The sequence below is a fragment of the Chroicocephalus ridibundus genome, chromosome 1 (genome assembly GCF_963924245.1).
Source record: "Chroicocephalus ridibundus chromosome 1, bChrRid1.1, whole genome shotgun sequence".
Lineage (NCBI taxonomy): Eukaryota > Metazoa > Chordata > Aves > Charadriiformes > Laridae > Chroicocephalus > Chroicocephalus ridibundus.
In genome coordinates, this window is record NC_086284.1 from 164,376,429 (window position 1) to 164,395,570 (window position 19,142).

A 19,142-nucleotide genomic window follows, 5' to 3' on the forward strand; every position below is an offset into this window, starting at 1 on the left:
CAAGTGTAGTTGCTACCTTTCCTCCCACAACTGTGCTCCATTGCTCCTCCACTGTGACTGCACATCGCTGGATGCTCTTTGTATGCAAAGTCTGAGAAAAGGATGAACCTTACGGTACAAACAGCAAATGTTACACAAAAGGAAGCCTACAGTGAGAGCGAGTTAAACATATATATTAGTCATTTAGTTTGAAAGTGTTAATTTTCACACAACACACCAAATCCATAAGTGTGGATGCAGTAACTGGTGGGGTGCTTATTCTTGCCACAGCCATTTAAGAGCTCAAAGTTCACTGTCGGGAATTGTGATCGTTGGGCTAACCATTAAATAGACTTAGCAGTTTATAACACTGTTTTGGCTTTGTAACATCACAGCTGTTGAATATTCATGGTTTTGGTACTATATTGCAAAATAATAATAATAAAAAGCTTTGATCTTCTTTTTAGTCCTTCCTTTCTCACTTTAAGCTTCTGTGATTTGGAGGGAATGCAGAAAAACATTTAACATAAAATTTACTTTGTGTGTCAAAGTTGAGAACTTCAGAAAAACTAGAGACAAAAGAAGACCAGAGCATTTCTCTGAATTGCAACGACCTGTTTTTAATCCCTTTCCTTGCACTTGAATCCAACTACTGTGATGCTGGACTGGAAAATGGTAGAAGCCGTGTTCCAATGACCACTTTAGGATTACAAAGAAGTTAAAGAGTTACAACAAATTATCAGACAAATCCGTTATTGATAAACCATTGCACTTCTTAGTATAGGGTATTTGCAACTTGTTATTCAATGTGTGTCTTTTTAAAGGAGATGATAGATAGATAGATAGATAGATAGATATAGATAGATTTCAAAATTAAAGAGACTTTGTTAATGAATACAAAGCAAACCAACCTGCATTTTGATTGCAAGCTATAATACTCTTATAAACAGAGGTATACAGCAAGAACCCACGCGCTCGATATCAGCAGTATAATTTCTGTGGGATTATTCCCTTCTTTCTTTCTGCTTTCCCATTTTCTCACACCAGCAACCGACCCAGGTGAAGTTTAAGCAATATTTGCATCGGTTATGTCGCAGCTTTCGAAAAATGCATTCCTTTGCCTGGAAGTGGTGCAAGGTGACATCAGCATGCAGCAAAGTTCCAGGCAAAGCCCACAACATAACCAAGAAATGTGTTCCTTGTTTGCTGGGGGGGTTTCCCGTGCAAATCCTCCATCCTTCGCGGAGGCTCCGTTCTCAGGTGCGGCTGGTGGCACTGACTGCAGAGAAACCCGTGTGCCAGGAGTGCTACGAGGACAACGCTCCCCCGGTTCTTTGAGTGTCTTCTCCTGGAGGCATCTAAAAAATGGGTAGACTTGGTGCTTAGCGACATGGTTTAGTGGTGGGTTTTGTCAGTGTTAGGTTCATGGTTGGACAAGATGATCTGAAAGGTCCCTTCCGAACAAGACAATTCTATGATTTGAGTGCCGTGGATCCCAGAACACACTGCTTGTGCCTCATTTTACTTTTCAGAAAATGCTACTAAGTATCTCACAATACTCTGGTCAGTTGGTTGTTGGTTGTTTGCTTGGGGTTTTTTTTGTGTTTTTTGGTTTTTTATTGTTATTTTTTTTGCAGAGGGTTTGTTTATTTGGTGGTGGTGGGGGGGGGGGTTGCAACATTTTGGACAAAAGTGTTACTTTTTAAAGCTGTTACACCCCAGTTTACTTTTCATTCTACTAGTGTAATTTCGGTAGCGTTTTTTTTGCATTGACAACCAAAAACTGAAGAGCAAGAACGTCTGCCTTCCCCCCTCGCCATCCCAAATTGCGAATTACCGTTAAGTGAATGTTACTAAGCCAATTTACAGGGACTAGAAATAATTAAGACAAATAATTTAAGCAATCAAGTTTTTCAGATCTTAAAGCCTGTTTTAGCAGTGCTTTGAAAGCAATTCTGTGATAAAAGACCTTTTCTAAACTATATCAAGAACTAGATTACAGCAATCTTTATTGAAGTTGTTCTCGTTACAACTAATTGTACAGTCACACTAATATATAGCAGTGAACTCAATGTCCACAAAACCAAAGCAAATATTGAACCTTCCTTAGTACAAATTCGGAGACCCAGATCCAGGAGCCTTTAATCAAAATTCCAATTAACTTCAAAGAGTTTTACTGGAGTCAAAATTGCAAGCAGAACCTAGTACAGAAAAATTACCATTTTAATTACTACGAGTCTGATTAAGTGATTCAGCTTCCAGTTGATACAAGCACTTACATTAACACTAAAAAATTTATTAATGGTCATTTATAGTCTACCAAGCCTAATCCTGCCAAGGATTTTATTTTTTTTATTATTATTATTATTTTCCCAGAAGACTGCAGCAAAGATCAGCACAGCTTCAAAACAACCCAGCACATCCCCTGAAGAAATGCTGCTTGATGAAGCTTCAAGAAATGACCTTGCAGCAGAAGGAAGCCTTGTCAGCCGACAAGCACGGTGCTGCCATGATTCCGTAACATCACGGGAGCCGGAAGCCATGAAGAACCGTACTACCGATGCCGTTTGTGATGTGTCACTGCCTCGGTGCATGAACCGGCCTCTGTCTCTCTCTCTCTGCGGTGCTGTATGTTTAATTAGCAGTAGATGGCACTCATCATGCTGCTGTGCAAGCGCAGGTCCTTTTTATACATCCCAGGCAGGATGCACTGAATATCTGTGCGGTTAAGCCCAGGAAAACAATCCTGTTGGTATGCCCATATTGATTAGTGCTCTTAATATTAGTTTCTTAAAACCCGTGGAAAGAATGCAGCTGTCCTCTGCTGCCAGTTGGCAGCTCCTCGGTTCATCCAGAGCCCTTGTGATAGCAGCCAGTGAACAATGGGTTTAAAGCTACGCTTTTTCTGTGTGTTCCTCACCTGGCTCTGATCCGCTCCCAGCACAGGGGTTTCCCGACAGTGGATGGATGGCCAGCAAGGCACAGCCCCAGCTCAAAGTAGTGCTCTGCTTCCAGGGGTTACACAACAAACACACACACACACAAGGAAAACAAACATGGAAGTCCCCTTGCCTTGGCCACAGGACATAGTCCTAGGGGACAGAAGAAAGATCATCTGGCCCAAGCTTAGGTCCCTCTGAGAACTCTGGTTGGGGTCTACCATGAAGAAAAATACCTCCTGTGGGTTCAGTGTCATTTCACTTCCCCTCTTAGCCCCTTTTTGACCAGCGTGGGGTTTCTCCACCCCTTACAAGTCATACATGACAGTTGCCTACTGCAGCCTTTCATCCTCTTTAGATCAGAGCACCCAGCATTTCTCTTTCATTGTGGCCATGCCTTGGGCACAGGTCTGTCTGAGGCACCTGGACTACCATCTAAATGGGATGGCAAGCACTGAGTCCCAGACTGTGATCCTCTAAACACCGCACAGCTGGCACTTGTCCCTTAGTGTCATCTCAATGTCATGGCAGCTCAGTTTTCCTCTGCACCTCAGCTCACACCCAGGTGTGACTGGGAACCACCTGGTAGGTGTTTCTTCCCAGTCTTCCTTGAAGAGCTCAGCTACTTCACAGACCAGTATCAGTGCAGAAAGTGGCAGCTACCCTTTTTCTTTGAAAATGCCGCTGGGAGAGGACCTGTTGTTTTCTTACCTGTTAAACGTTAGCTCAACAGTTATAGCACACACCCAGCAGTGCTGGTGATCAAGGTCCGGTCCCTCCTCTGTCTTCAGGGCCATGAAATCCCATCTTCTGGGAAACTGCCTCAAACACCAGACTGTTATCTATCTCAGGAGGAAAGGGAGCACACATTCACCACTGAAGTTGTTTTGCTTGGTGCAAGACAAATTCAGAGTTCACTGGGCCAGGGAACAGGTGTGACACATCTCACCTTCATGGTCATTTTCCTGGGCAAGAGGAGAACTATGTCCCAATCCCGATCCTTGACTGCGTGTACATGTTATCCATTGCCTGACTCATGCGAAATGCCTAAGCAGGTCCTAGTGAAGGTGCTGAAATGCCCATCTCTGCTTTCCAAGATAAACACTTAGCTAGAGAATGGTCTTCCTTCTCTCTGGGCCACTTTGTCTGCCGAGTACTTCTGTGTCACAGCATGAGCGAAGTACGCTGGTTTGGTACACAAAGTACACAATTCAGATAAATTCCTCTATGGGAAGCTGTGGTAGGATTTTCAGTGCTCTGAAGTTTAGACTTGAAGTGTGGGTGGGCAAGGGATAATAAATGCTTTTGTGGTTTGTTTTTTTAAAAAATATTTTTGTGGTTTCAATGAAATTGAGCTTTGTTTTTTCAATTAATTTGAGTTTTGTTGTTTTAGTGAAAGCCTGCCCATCTGTGGACACATGATATGTCTTTGAAAAGCCTTGGCTCCCACATGCTCTATAGAAACTTCAGCTGTTCATTGCTTAAAACTCCCAAAGACTCCCACTCTCATGTATGATCCTCTCATGGTACCTCCTGCCTGTAGAGCATCTAGCCCTAAAAATGTTTGGTTTTTTTTTTCACAGAGGACTATTTGCATGAGACAGTGCACGGCCCCTGTTCCTTCTACTGTGAGAAGGGGTCAGAGAGGCAGTGCTCGCTTTCTTCATGCCTGAAGCACTCTGAAAATTTTGAAAGACTTAAAAACCAGGTATGAGGCCAGAGTCTGTTTCACACTTAGCTGAGGGTCCAGCATCTGTGCAGTCTGTGGCATGATTGGCACTTGTGTTCAGATCTCCTGCTTTGATGCCAGAAGCGGGCACCCAACCTTCATGGCAGGACGCATGTGGGTTACGCCCTTGGGATGCAGAAGCTAGGAGGTGCTCTTCATCCGTATTACAGATATACCGCATCAAACCACGCCATGCCATGCCATGTGGGGTAGGGCAGACTAGGCTTGTGGAAAGAGGGCGTTACAGTCTCTCCAGGACGTGAAGAACACCTAGTTCAGACCTCCCACTTCCTGGGAGAGGGCTCTGACTGCACAGATACCATTTACACGCATGCTGGGCTCTGTAAGAGCGCTTTTACAGGAGGTGCCTGCTCTGGTGGGTGCCTGACCTGAGATCATGACAGAGAAGGTAAATGGAGGAGGAGGAATGCACAGCTCTAACTCCTAAGCTCCAGGGAGAGACTGAGCTCTCACACATTTTCTGCCTGCTGCCTCCTTGTCCTGGGCGATGGTTTGCCCTTTGGGATGCCTCCTTATACCAGCAGAGGCCATAAACCTGAATGCAGTACTGGGAGGAACCTCAGTCTCTTGCTTTCTGGGTCTGAGAAGGCAGCTGTGACCGGCACGAAGCTTGCACTTTGTATGGCGCATTTGTTCTCCTTCTCTTTGATGATTTCCTATGTAAAGACCGAGCACCAGCTGTTTTTTTCCTGAGGGAATGTCATTCAGGCCCTTTAGAGCCGTTCCTGATCGTCATGCCTGACAACTGTCCTTGCCAATCAAATGGAACCCAACTTCTGCCTCCTAAAAGATGGGAGTTCATGGCTTGTCACTCAGGAGGGTGACACAGGCAACAAGGCGGCAAGTCCCAGGAGGAGTGTGCAGGTTCCAACACTATGCACCGTGTCACCTCTCTGCCCTGTCCCCTGGAAGCTGTGTTTCCAGAAACGATGCAGAGAAAGGAGTTAGTTACCCTCATTTTTTGCTCAACTACCGTTGACTTGTCTTGTGTATTTGGGCTTGGCAAAAGGCTGCTCTGTGTCTTGTCCGCAGAACAGGACTAGGATTATCTGCTGCCTAAAGCCTGGGTTGCCAGGCTGGAATAATTAATTTTTGAAGCACTGGGAGAGGGATGAAAGGCATTAGAGAAGAATGAAGTGCCCCGAGGAACCCTTTGCCTGATTTCCCTGCACGCAACAGCATGAATGTGGACTCTGAACGGCACTTGTTCATTAGGTGGCACTACAGGCCCAGGATTTCACGGGCGAACGCAGTCTCCAGAGGGCTCCTCTGGGTCTGAGCAGAGGTTTGTAGGCTCGGATGCTTCATTGCCTTATTTGCGTGCTTTTTTTTTTTTTTTCCTGGGGAAACACGCTGTCCTGACAAATCCTGGAAGAACACAGAAGTGGTATTGCAAAAGCAAAGCAGTAGCAATCAAGACTTCCGATATGGCTGCCCGGGTCTGCAGTCTCCAGGAACTGCATGGTGGGGAGGGGGGTTGGAGCTGCTTGGGGTAAAACCCGTGCAGAGGAGCTGCAGTCCACCTCCTGCCCCAGCTGCACCAAGGCAGGGAAAGGGCAGCGCCATGGGGCTGCTGCTTTCCCCTCAACCGGGACACAGCAGAGCTGGTCCTCTCAAAAATCTCATCCTTCCTCCAACAGCCTGCAAGGAGGCCTCAAAGGCTGCTGATGATCTGGACAGACATAATCTTTGAGGAGAGGGCACAATGCCACTGCGGCTCTGCCTCCTGCCTCCGCTGTGGGGCTGGCAGCAATGCCCGGCACCTGCCCCAGGGCCCAGAGCTTTTGGGTAGAAGGTACCCAATACATCTCAGGTTGTGCCCTTTCCACTGAAATATCTGGAGCTGAACTGGGGTAGTAAGGTGCCTGTGTTCTTCTATAGCCACCCAGACACCTTTTTCCTCACCTTGATGTCCTTGGAATTTTCTTGGGTAAATGTTTATACATTTTTTCAAAGCCAGGGAGCGCACGGGCAAGATCTGGGAGCACTTCCCTCTAACAATTTGGTTGGAGGTGTTTTCACTCCCTCCCCCAGTGCTGCCAGTTATTGCAGCCCTGGCTCAGTCCTCGCGAAAGGCCGGCTCTACCAAGGCACACCTGACTTGGCTGGCAACTGCCATGGCTATTCCCGTCCCAGAGCCCCTCTAGAGCCAGGCCTGGGCTCTTCCATCCCAGCCGGCAGTCCAGTCACTCTCCAGCCCCGGGTCAGTAACCTGCAGCCTACTCAGTGCCCCTCTGTCTGAAACTGAAAGATAAATGCCCTTGAAATCTGCAGTAACCATGATAATTTTATTTTGAACAGGAAAACGGACTGTTTTTTCCCCTTATCTAATTGATTAGGAATGTCAAATATTCTTTTCTGTACACCGTGCATGCCTCTTATTTATGTAGGAAGCAGCTGGTCTAGGGATTGAGCCAAACACTTTTTTTAACTAGAAAAAATTAAGCTTTCTTTTGGGGCTGGGGTGGGGGGATGGGGGGGGTGTCACTGTATTTCATCGCCAGTTGACAGATAGAATCCATCTCTCTGCTTTTCCCTCTGCGCCCTGACATGTCTCTGGGAAAGGCTCACCACGTCCCCGCTTCAAAGAAAACTGCAGGTGTCTGGGAGAACTGGGGCGCCGAGGGAGCGCCGGGACACAGTCAGGCCGACGGGATATTCACAGCTCAGCAGCCACGTCTGGGTGCCCAAATGACATCAGAAAAAAAAAAACCTTGGCTTTTGTCTGTGTGGATTTCTGGCCACTTCTATTTCTGCACATTGCTGAGCAGTACTAGATGCAGCAGTTACTATCTAGAGGATGATATTAGCTTTGCGTCCGCGTGACTCTAAGTAATTCCTTTCTGTAATGGGCTTAAAATGGAGCGTATGTTCCCATTTTTCTCAGTAGGCAGTTACGCTTCCCATCCGAAATCATACAGCCTTAGACTGCATTTCAGAAAGTTTTCTTAGAAGAGCCTGAAATTGCAGCATAGTTAGATTTGTTGCTGAGGAAATCTGATTGACGGATACAGCACCGTCTACTTGCAAAACCCCAGAGAAAGACGATTCTTGGTAGAATTTGGTCAAAAGGGTAATTGAACCCCCTAAAAGATGCAGGAGTCTGTAGAGTCACTGGTCGTCATAACACCTAGAAGTTCATGCAGAGAAGGTTGCCAATCAATAGAACTATTTTATAGCATAACCACGTAAATAATTTAAACATGAGGAAAAATAGACAATCAACATTATAGATGTCACCGTAAAGCTGTCACTATGGATGTGCCTCATCCCAAAGCACTCTGCTGCAGCTCCATATGACCATGGCCAGTGGTTTTGGGAGTAGGCAGTTTGTTAAAAGGGGATGTACAAGAGAAACGGTAATGGAAACACTAAGTAAGGCCGCATATTGCATGAGGAATGTAAAAATGTATCTCCGGTAACACCTTTGTTCACAGAAGGTGAGGGCAGCGATGGGTCATACTTGGTGGATCATTGAACTAGCAATCTTTCATTCAGTGTAGGGTTGGCATCATCTGTAGGAGGTTTATACCTGAGTGGAGAGACCTGGGAAATACCAACTAAACGGGGTAGTGTCTTACGTCTCATTTTAAAAATACTCACATGACTTTTAATCGCTAAGCCGTGGCTGAGGTCACCACTATTGCTTCCCACTTTCTGTGATACAGATCAGCTTGGAGGGTTTTCGTCACATATCCCAGATGTGTACCTGCCTCCGTAACCAAAATGGGATCTTGCTGGACTTTGCCATTGTAGTTAGCAGAGGAGCCACAAATGGGGTGCAAGTGGGGGAGAAAATAGAGCTAGAGATGGACTTTCCCAGTTGAAAGAGCACATATTCCCTGTGACGGGTTGCTGTGGGAAGTGATCGTTCTGATAGTCACCTTGAACATACCTCAGCCTGGTGAGTTGACAGGACACTGACACAGCTTTCAACGTGCGAGATGTTCCACGACCAGCAAAGCCCACCACTTATCTGCACAGGCCTCCAAGCCTGAGTCCTGAAGACCATTAAAAATGGTTTGAAGAGCGTGTTCACGGCAATATTGAGACAACCTGGCCTATCCTGACATGAGTATTCCCCTTTCTTTATCCTAGTTGTGCGGCGTTTCCAAGAGCCATTTCAAAGCTGAACTCGTGGTTGTCATTAGGGCTGTGACCAGAACAACATTCTGTCCCTCAGAGCTGAATATTCAGCAGGAACTCAGCTGCTGAAGGCTGCTCGATGGGCTCATAGGGACAAGGCAGCTGAAAAGGCTTGACTTCACCTGGTCTGGCAGGAGGCGCTGGGATTTGTTTAATCAGCTAGCCAAACAACCTCCAGCACCCGCTCCCTTAGGAGAGGAGGCTGAGAAACAAACATTTTGCCGGATAAAAGTTTCCACCAAGTTCTCACCGGCGGGAAGGAGATCTGCTGGGCAGTGCCACCCTCCATCCCTGAGACCTGTTCCCAGGGGATGACCCAGACATAGAGGCAAACATGGTCAACCTGGTTGCTCCCACCAGGTGTGAGGACCCATAGACACAGTAATCTGGGCCAAATCTTTGGGTTTGGCTATCCCAGGTTTTTACTTGTGTTATCAGGAGCTGGTGAATTGCCAAAGGTTTGGCGGCTGATAAAAACAAGTGCCTTGCCAGATCCAGGGAAAACCCCACGCTCAGAAGCAAGTTGCTCGCCCCAGCAACTCTTTCCTACATGTTTCAAGGTCCCCGAGGGACATATTCTTTGACAACGCTGTTGGAGGACGAGGCATGCTCTGCATGTCAAGCAAGCCAGATTTTGCTGAGGCAGTGGTTCCCATGATCAAATTTTAACACTAACTGTAGTCGTTACATAAATCAAGACAGGAGCTGTGTTCCTGGACTTGCTGCTGCTTGTCATACACTGGCACATTGTTCTCCTGAGGTGGGATTCACTGTGCTTGGTGTTTGCCAGCTAAAAATTAAGCACCTTAAATTGAGCTGACTGAAAATGAAGCAGTCGAACACTAGCAAGAGACAAACCCTTGTCTCTTTCTCTAGACAAAGGAGAGCGTTGAGCACTGCCACAACGTGAGTCATCCCAACCTTCAAAAAATTAAGCCAGGGAATTAAGTTACTTGCTGGACTTGCCCTTTTCACTCTGTTGACTGTCGAGGGAGCTGAGACAGATGGCTGAGACTTCAGAGCCAATGTTTAGGTGTCTGCTGCGAGGTGGATCCCACTGTTGGCCAAGAAGGTTTCTCTGCCTCGGTGAGTGACCGGAGTTACCACCACACATGGATGGGTTTGGGTACGCATGGAGGGCACTGCGAGCACAGGGGAAGAACAAACATTTCTGCGGGGCTGGGTGCTGCATCCCAGCTCTGCCCCAGTTTCCTTCCTAATGACCTCCCACTAATCCATCTCCAAAACCTCTTTGACATGGCTAAAGTTTGCTCAGAAACCAGCTTTCATTGACCAAGAGGTTACCCTGACAGATGAGTGACTGACCGTGTACAGCCTGTAGCAGGGGGACAGGCTTGTCTTCTGGGTGGGAGAAGAACAGACCAAAACAGTGCCAAGAAGACGTCACCTTCACAAAGCATTTATTATTACCCAGAACACGAATCCATCACCCGGAGGCAGGATCTGGCGTTTGAGCCCAGACAATGCAGGTAGGTGGGACCTTGGATCTGGCTTTTCTGGATTGCCTCAGGAATGTCAGCGCACAAGGTCAATCCCTGAAACAAACGAGTTTGCTCAATTTAGGGCGTCAGTGGACACGTACGTCAAATGCCTACCTACATCTGCCATCTGCTCCTCCACTGCAGAGTCTGTCCCTCTTTTCTGGTGCCAGGACAAGGCCGGCCAGCTGTGCACGCTGTTGGCTGAGCACTGAACCTTGTCGGTAACGGAGGTGTGCCGTGTCTGTGAGCACCCAAGAACTGCTGGGTCCATTTTGCCCAGCAGCCTGTGTCCTCACATAAGAAAGTAAAAATCTGGGGAGACACATAGACAGCTGAAGTAATGCCATTTTATGTCCAAAGGCCCCATTTTGGTTTGTAAAAGGGCAGCTCCTTTCTTTCTTGCACCTGCTATTGAATCACAAATCCCAATAATCCTCAAAGAGATGCGGACCTGATCAGCTCTGTGAAGACGGCTGATTGACACTGCCAACGAACAAGAGGCGTGGTGTCTCAGATGCTAGATTTCTCAGGAAAGAAGTTAGAATAAACAAAAGCAGTTTTACTTGGATTCCTCCGCAACGCAGACATTTAAATACAGTCGGTTGGGTGCCAGTGACACTGTCACCGGGAAGAGAAATCACGAAGAAAAGACAGCTGAGCGCGAGCCACATGGGAACCGAAGACCCAAGGTGCAAGTAACAGGGGTTCCCCTCATCCCAGCCTGGAAGCCTGGCCAGCAATGTCATGAAACCGTTCATCCCACGCGTGATGTATATTGTTTTGTTATTCTGTGGGGGTTTTTTAATCTGGCAATAAGTTGACATATATGATATCACCGCCGTGATTAGCTTGCATGGATGTCTTCACAGCTTGGGTTTGGCTACATGGCAGTGGCTTGGGATGGCCACCTGGCTTACCTCGAGGAGACATTATCCTGCAAAGGCTAAGCCTGGATCACTCCGGTGGGTGGGAGAGGCTGGGAGAAGCGCCAAAGAGCCCCCCGCTCCCCACAGGAAAGCCGGGGGACGGCAGGTGGCCCTCGCTCCTCTGTGGCCCTGGGAATGGGCGATCCACGGCAGCGGGGATGAGCAGCAGCCCCGAAATGCCGATGGTGCCGTGACAGGAGCCATCCGCGCTGACCGCCCCCCGAGCGGCGGGGGGAGAAAAACAAAAACCGGCCCAGGAGGGCCTTGTTGCGAGAAGGAAATATTATTTAACGTGCATTGTGTTGGGAAAGGAAAACAAGGGTCCTGGCGCTGGGCCAGGTCGATTGGCCTCTTTTTTTTTTTTTTTTTTCTCTTTTCTTTTCTTCTGGGCAATTGTTCTAGTGAGGCCAATTTTTTTTTTTTTTTTGGGGGGGGGTTTGCTTTGTTTTGTTTTCTTTGGTGTTTTTTGGAGTTGACAATGCACGGGGTGATTTCTCGGCGCTCTTCCTGTGTTTTGGCACAGGGGCTGCCCGAATGCTCGGCCGTGTTTCCTGTGGCAGAGACGCCACCGCCGACGCCACCGCCACGGCCATGGCCATGGCCACCGCCACCAGCCTGCGGGTTGCATCATTGGGCGAGCGAGGGCTTCTCGCCTTCCCTGGAGCCCAGGGAGCGGGGGAGAGGGGGCAGGAGGGAGAGGCAGGAGAGCGGGCAGCGGGGGTGAGTCAGTGTGGAAAGGCAGCGCGCATTGCTACGGGGTGACTCACCAGCCCTTAGGAAGAAAAAAAAAATCATAAAAAAAAATTCCAGCCAAATTCTTTCGGGGAAGGTAAACAAGGTCACGCAGCGCGGCGAGATCCTGTTTACCTGAGACAGGACGTCTTTGCTGAGCCCACGCTGGAAGCAGGGGGACGTGTTGACATGACTCAGGGCGGCTGATGTGGGGAGACAGGGCTGGTGCCACCACTCGGCTTGAGGGTCCCGGCTTCACCACGGCGAGGAGGGGGACAACCCCCACCATGGGGCTGGATGGTCCCCTCTGTAGAGGCTCGTCCCGCTGCCCTGCAGCTCTGCCAGTGGGGAGAGCAGGGGACGAGGGACCGCTGGGCGATGGCAGGGCTGTGCCAGCACTCGATGCCCACCTCCAGCCCTCCCCGGTGGCTCCAACCTGCTGCCACCCTCCTGCCCGTACCCTGTCACGACCAGGGGGCATTTTGCCCCCCGGCCCCACGAGGAAGGCCCGGTGGCCACACGGTTAATCAGAGCCCATTCCAGACGCTGACTGAGTGTTTTTTCCTGATAACAAGACGTGTGTGAGTGTGTGTCGCTCGGGTGAATATCCTGTTCTTGCAACGGGCCGGAGATGTGGGGGGCAGCCCGGGGGGGGGAGCAGACGACAGGGCAGCGTGCCGGGATTTCACATTCCTGGCATTCCTGCCTTGGCCGGTAACTGCAAAACAGCCCAGCGGGGGGGACAGGGCACCCACGGGTGGCCACTCCGGCCACCTGCGCACCCATGCTTCGCCTCCATCGCCGTCTCCCCAGTGAGCTCAGCCACAGCATCAGGGCGAGGGGTCAGCTTGGACCAGCCCCCCGTGGCCACCAGGTCCCTAGATGAAAGCAACCCGGCCCCTTGGCGTCTCCACTTTCCCTGGCTGTCGTGGCCTTTTTTCCGGCACCTGTCCAACATTTTGACCTTCCCAGTTGTATCCCCGGAGCGTCTTCTCTGGCACTGCCCCCACGCTCCGGCCCTGCAGCAGGACGCGCTGGCGTGAACCCACACTGGGGGGCTCGGGGGCACCTGCTGCAGGATGAAAGGCTGCGGAACCTTGCCAAGTCCACGTGTCCTGCCCTCGGACACCACGGCCAACCGGCAAAGACACACTGCAAGGACTTCGCGCTCAGGTCTCACAGTCCAGGGTTTCACTGGATGAGGAAGCCCCGCTCTCTTCCCCACGGCGGGGTTGTGCACGGGGAGGACAGGGATATATGGGAGTAGAAGTTACCCTGGTCTGCGCAGTTGAATTTAGCTCTCAATAAGCACGTTTCTCCAGCCCCTTCCTTTTCCACAATCTCCAACCCATCAGCCAGACTGAGCTTCTCACTGGGTCCAGGGAAGCGAAGGATGATTGGCACTTCCCCTGCTCCCGACCTGCCGTCGGGAACCAGCACGGTGATGGAGGATCCCAGGGGACACCCTCCTTCTGTTGGCATGCTTCAGCTCTCAGGGATGGAGGAAAGCACCCACAGCCCTGCTTTACCCCCCAAAAAAAGCACAGAGCCCAAGGGTTCCCCTCAGCCAGCTGCCTGGACCCGCTCCCAGCCCTTCCACCCTTGCAGCCATGAGATGGGATCTCCAGTCCAATTTCAATTGCTGCAGCAAGAAGAGCTCTTTTCTTTCTTTCTCCCCCTGCCCCCACCTTTTTTTCATCGACACGACAAACCAAACAGGGCCAACACTGACCCTTGGCCAGCACTTTGTCATGATGTTTTTTTTCTCACGGTCAAACCAAGATCCTCGGGTTCTTGCATAACCAGGTACTCGGGAAAAGAAAGATTTCTTTCTTTCTTTCAAACACACCCCTGTTCTGCCTTCTCCAGCTTCCCGCTTTCCCCTTTCACAACCTGCCGGCGTTTGGTAACTTTCTCAATGAAACGGGCGCACGTCGCAGCCCCGTGGACAGCTAAAAAGAAGGAGAAGGAGACTCCCCGGCTCCCATCACCAGCTGCAGACGCATGTGCTGGTGGAAGGGGAAGGGATGGGGAGGAAAGAGGATGGTGCCTCTGGTCACATGCAGAACCCCGTTTTTGAGGAATTGAAAGCATGTTATATCTGCAAGATTTCAAAAAAAACACCAAACCAAACCCAAACCCAGGAGTGCTTCTGCATTTTAGGAAGCAGCCAGTGCAGTCGTGTCCCTGGGGCCTGGGCAGGCCCGGCGATAGCCCCCCCTGCAGCCAGTGGGGAGAAAATTGGGACAGGCTGGGTGCTGGTGCATCCCACGACTGGGTGTGCAGCAGGGATCCCAACCTCATCCCAGTGCCCACCGCCTTCGCCCTGGCAGCGCCGGGGCGAGGAACTGGTGAGGTCTGGGGTTTGTTTAGGGTTGGTCTGTTTGGGGGGGGTGTGGGTCTTACCGCCAAGCCACTGCTCTTTTGTTAGATTTGTGTATTTCTTTGGTGTATTTCTGGCGGGGGGAATCCCCGGTGCAACAAGGGTCGGGGTATCTGCGGGACTGCAGTCAACACCAGATGAGCTGCCTTCGCCCCACGTGGAGACAGGTCCTCCCTGTCTCGGGGCCTGTCTCTGCAGAGAGGAGCTGCCACGCATCAGTCCCAATTTTCTTCACAGCGCAGAGGTCCTTTTAACCCCCCAATGGAAGGGGACTAAGCCACGCTGCGGAAGAGCGCTCGGTGCAGGACAAGGCAAAAGGGGCTTCTGCAACTTTGAACTCAGTCCCTAGTGCTGTGCAGGAGCTCCAGGAGGAGCTCCATTTGCTCCTAAGTTCCTTAAATTCAACTTATTTTCAAACCACCTTTTACATGTGCAGCCGAGGAGGGCCCTGGTATCGGGGAAAGGTGGGAAGATTTTGAACGACATGTTGACCAGCACCTTATAAACACATGTAATGACCCAGGGTCCGTAGAAGAAACAGCATCAAGGTCTGACACGCGCTGGCAAAGCCTGTCCCGGACTGAGATTGCTTGGGAATGGGTGTGTGTGAGTCCCGTGCTGCCCAGAGCAAAGGTCCAAAGATGAGGAGCTTAATCTGAGGAACAAAGCTCCGGTCGCTCAAGGACTTCAGCCCTGATCAGGGCTCCCAAGCAACCCAGGTCCTTGTGAATGGGAAAACCCCAGCAGAGATTTGTTGGACTCCCAGAGGGATTGCAGCCTGAATGACTAAACCTGTTAGGTCACCCAAATGATCTGCTTCCTTTTATGGTCAAAATCAAGTGTCAGAATCACAGGTTTCCTCTTTCCTTAGAACTGGGCTTTCTCGATACCACAAATCCTTCTTGCAATGCTAAAATTAAATGTCTGAAAGCACATGCATAGTGTTGCAATCTTGCTGCTTTGCTTACTGGTCTGTGTAATGCATGAGTTGAGTAACAAACAATAGAGGTTGGAAATAGCCGGGACCGAGATTTCCTCTTTCAATTGCAGAATTGTTTCCTTGACTGGTGCGTGCTTAAGCCAGGTGGCAAAATGCTTGCCCCGACCAAGTTTCCTGGCAAGTGGAAGGGGTCTTTGGGTGAGGGGTGGAAAGGAGTGAAAGAAAAAGCTCCCAAAAAGCAGCTCCTGCCTTTCTCAGGCTTAGCTTCACCCTCCTACTCCTTTACAAGTTCACTCTGTCTCCCAGTAGCTGGTTCTTGCAGCTCCACACAAACGTCTCAGGTCCATTTTCAAACCTGTGGATGGGAACTATTGCCGCCCCATACGAGTGATGGAGACCTGAGATGCAGACACCCATACCCAGAGAGCCTCTGATACTGCCAGCACCTGGCACTGTGACCTCTCCCATCCAGTGACACATACCCCAGGGAGCCAGGTCCTACCAGCCCTGGGGAGCAGCAGAGCTTGTTGGTGTCCCAAATTCAAGAACTCCAGTGACCGCTTCCACCCCTACCTTCGCCTGCAGTAAGTCACAGATGGTACCAGCTCCAGTTGAGTGTAGACATCCCGGTCTCATCAGGCTCTTATTTCCCTCCATTAAAATTCAATAAGGACTCATCACACCTGAGGTTCAGGGCCCACCTGCCTTATCCCGCTCAGCAGGAGGCCTGGTAGGGAAGTTGTCATGTTCTGGTCTCCAAGGGGACCCACCAGCCCATCGAACACAGGTGGGGAGCTTGCAGTGGAGCAGCTTTCCTGGATGCTGTAGACACAGCTGGGTGCTTCTGGTCCTGGTTGTGCAGGTAGAGTCACCTACACGTACATGTTCCTGCTTCTGAAAAACCCAACCGCGCCAGGTCCCCTCCAGACCCTGGTGTTTGTGTCCTGCCTGACTAAAACGGCTGTGTCTGCCGCACTCAACTGTTGTGACCCAAGAACGGGACCGCAGGCTGGGAGGTGTAAGGTGGCTGCCTGTCAAGCTTGTGACGCTTTGGTTTTGTGGCCACGAGCACCCCAAATGCCAGGGACGCTGCCAGCAGCGATCACATCCTTCTCCGGCTGCACCCAGAGCGCAGGTGAAGCAGGGCAGTGGGCACCGCAGCACCCTGCCAGCTCCCAGCGTTTGCGGCCCCAGGGCCTCTGCTTCCCGGATGGGTGTTCACATGCATCCAGATTCCTTAGAGATTTGGTTGCGTGGGTTTTTTTTAATCCAGGTTCATAAATATTCATGTTTTCCAGCTGGCAAAAATCCTCTGTTGCTGGCTGGCCTTCATCAGGGGCTGGTGGTGGATTGGCCCCTGCTCTCCCTCCCCATGGCAGTGGGGAAGCCTCCGAGCTCCCAGGGCTTCTCCTACACCCATCCACCCAACCCGGCCCTCTCTCCAAAAGGAGAAGCAGCTCCTTAACCCAAACCACTCCAACCAGATAACCTCTTTCTTGGGAAAAAACCACACAGGATGAACTTGCAATCAAATGTCCGACTTTCTAATGGCTGGGTTAGAGCAGGGAGGGAAGGGAAGAAACGGGGTTTGGCTCTGGGTTTGGGGACTGCACCTGGCTCTGCATCTGTGTTCAGAGCGGGAAACTGGGGCAAGTTTTCTATCCCACACGGTAGCAGCATCTGGTTGCTCCTTCCTGGCCATGAGCTTTGAAACCATCTACAAAACCTGAGTAAATAAATAAGTACAATAGGTCGCAGCATACCCAGTGGGACTATCCATGGAAAAGGGAAAATATGTATCATGGGGAAAAACCGCAAATCCTGTTCAGCTGCTCCTTTCTGTTTCATTTAACGCACTTGAAGGCGGCCGGGGTGGGAAAATGCTTTATTCGATTACTGGGCTGTTCACACCAGCCTCAGCGGGGCCGGGAGAGCCTCGTCCCAGCCAAACCTGAACGCAAAGAGGGTCCATTTCAATCCTTTTACAACAGTCACGCCACAGTTCATCCGCAGCGGCCCCAGGAAAATGACAGGATGACAAAGCCGGTGGGATGCCCTGACAAGCAGAGCCTCCCCCATCCCTCCCTGGGGACAAACCTGCCCCACTGGCCACCCACTGGCCACCCACCTGGCCGCAGCAGGTGCTGGCCCTGCCCTTTGCAGACCAAGAGCCTCCTCTGGGTTTGTGCATCCTGCTGGGAGGGAGCTGCCCCTCGCCCAGCCTGGGATGCCCCAAAGCGGGGTCCCCCGCAAACGAGACGTGCGCTCCCCCTTCGCTCCGCCAGCCAGCGCTGCCTCAAACTTTCCAGGGCAAGGCTACGCTGCCATCCTGGTGTTTTGTCCACGGCCACCGGGTTTATGGGACACCAGGGAGACCCCCCTTTTCCTCCCCTCGCCCTCCCCGCACAAGCATTTTGTTTTTCTTCTTGATTAGCGGAAAAAATTCCTGAACCTGTCAGAAGGAAGGAAGGTCTTTTCTCTCTCTCTCTCTCTCTCTTTTTCTCTCTCCTCAGTCCATTAGTGAACTACAAACAATTTCCATCATCACGGTGAAACGCTTTTTCCACCTAAATAACACCTCTGCGGGCTTTAAAGGTGCAGGACCCTTTGCAGAGCCCGGCCCTGTCCCGAGAGATGCCCTCCCGGGGCCACACCGGCGCGGGAGGGGGGTGGTTGGTCCCCGTCCTGCTTTCCTGGGACAGGCGCAGCCAGCCCAGGGCTTGGGGCACTGCGGGCACCTCGCAGAAACGCAGGCACCTCCTGGGGCTTTTCCTCACAGACATCAAGCCAGCGTGTGTCGGGTCATGGCAAACCTCCCTGCCCTCCTTTCTAGGGGCAGCCAGTGTCCCAGATGCCAGCTCTCCTGAGTGCCCCGCCAACCCGCTGACATCCATGGAGCCTGCTGGCATCCCCAGCCGAGGTCAAATCCCCAGATTTCACCCTGGGGAGTGGTGAAATCCCCTCCATGGACGTGGCCATCCCCGGGACCTCTTCCGCACCCGGCTGCGCACGCCTGGCTGAGCTCCGTTGTCCCCTGTGCAGCCCTGCCTGCGCTGGGGGACCCCGGCCCTGTCCCGATGGAGGGGAGAGAGAGTATCCCGCCTGCCATGGGCGCTGCCGAGTGCCCCCTTACTGCCCCCTGCCCAATTTGGGCAGCCAAAGCGCTCGTGTGGGTGGGTGGTGTGGTTCACATATGACCCCATGCGTGTATGCTGGGCCATCCATGTGCTGGACCTTCATGGAGTGAAGCCTGACGTTGCTGGGGGAGAAGATCCCCTCTGGGACATCCAGAGCCCTCCGGCCGGCCACGAGCTGCGACCAGGCACACAGGTCTGAATAAGGGCTTCTCTCTCAGAACGCACCTTGGTTCATTCATCAAACCTTTTCCTGCGCTGATGCCATCTGCTTTTGTCTCCGACGCCATCGGTCGCAGCCGGCTCTGGGCTGCAGGGACCAGCAGTAGCTAACACCTTCCCCTCTGCTCCTCCCCAGGTCTGTGCCGGGATTCATCCTGAAAAATAGTTTGTCCTCGTGTGGAAAACACCAGAGCAGAGCTCCTGGAGGACAGAGCTTGCCTTCACTGACTGCATCGACCAGCGGTGGCCAGGGCCAAAGGTTGGGGCATTTGGGAACTTGGGACTTTCCAAAGCTGCTGGGGCAAGACCTGCAGTGGAGCTGCTTGCCCAGCATCTCTGCACCATCCGTCCGTTATTTTTGCAGCTTGCGCGAAAAAAAAATAAATCACAGCAAACATTTTGAAACGCGCGTCATTGACTGTCAAGCCACAAACCTCCCCGCTGCCCGGGTCCCCGCTGTGTTTGGGTTTCTGCTTAATCGCTTCCAAA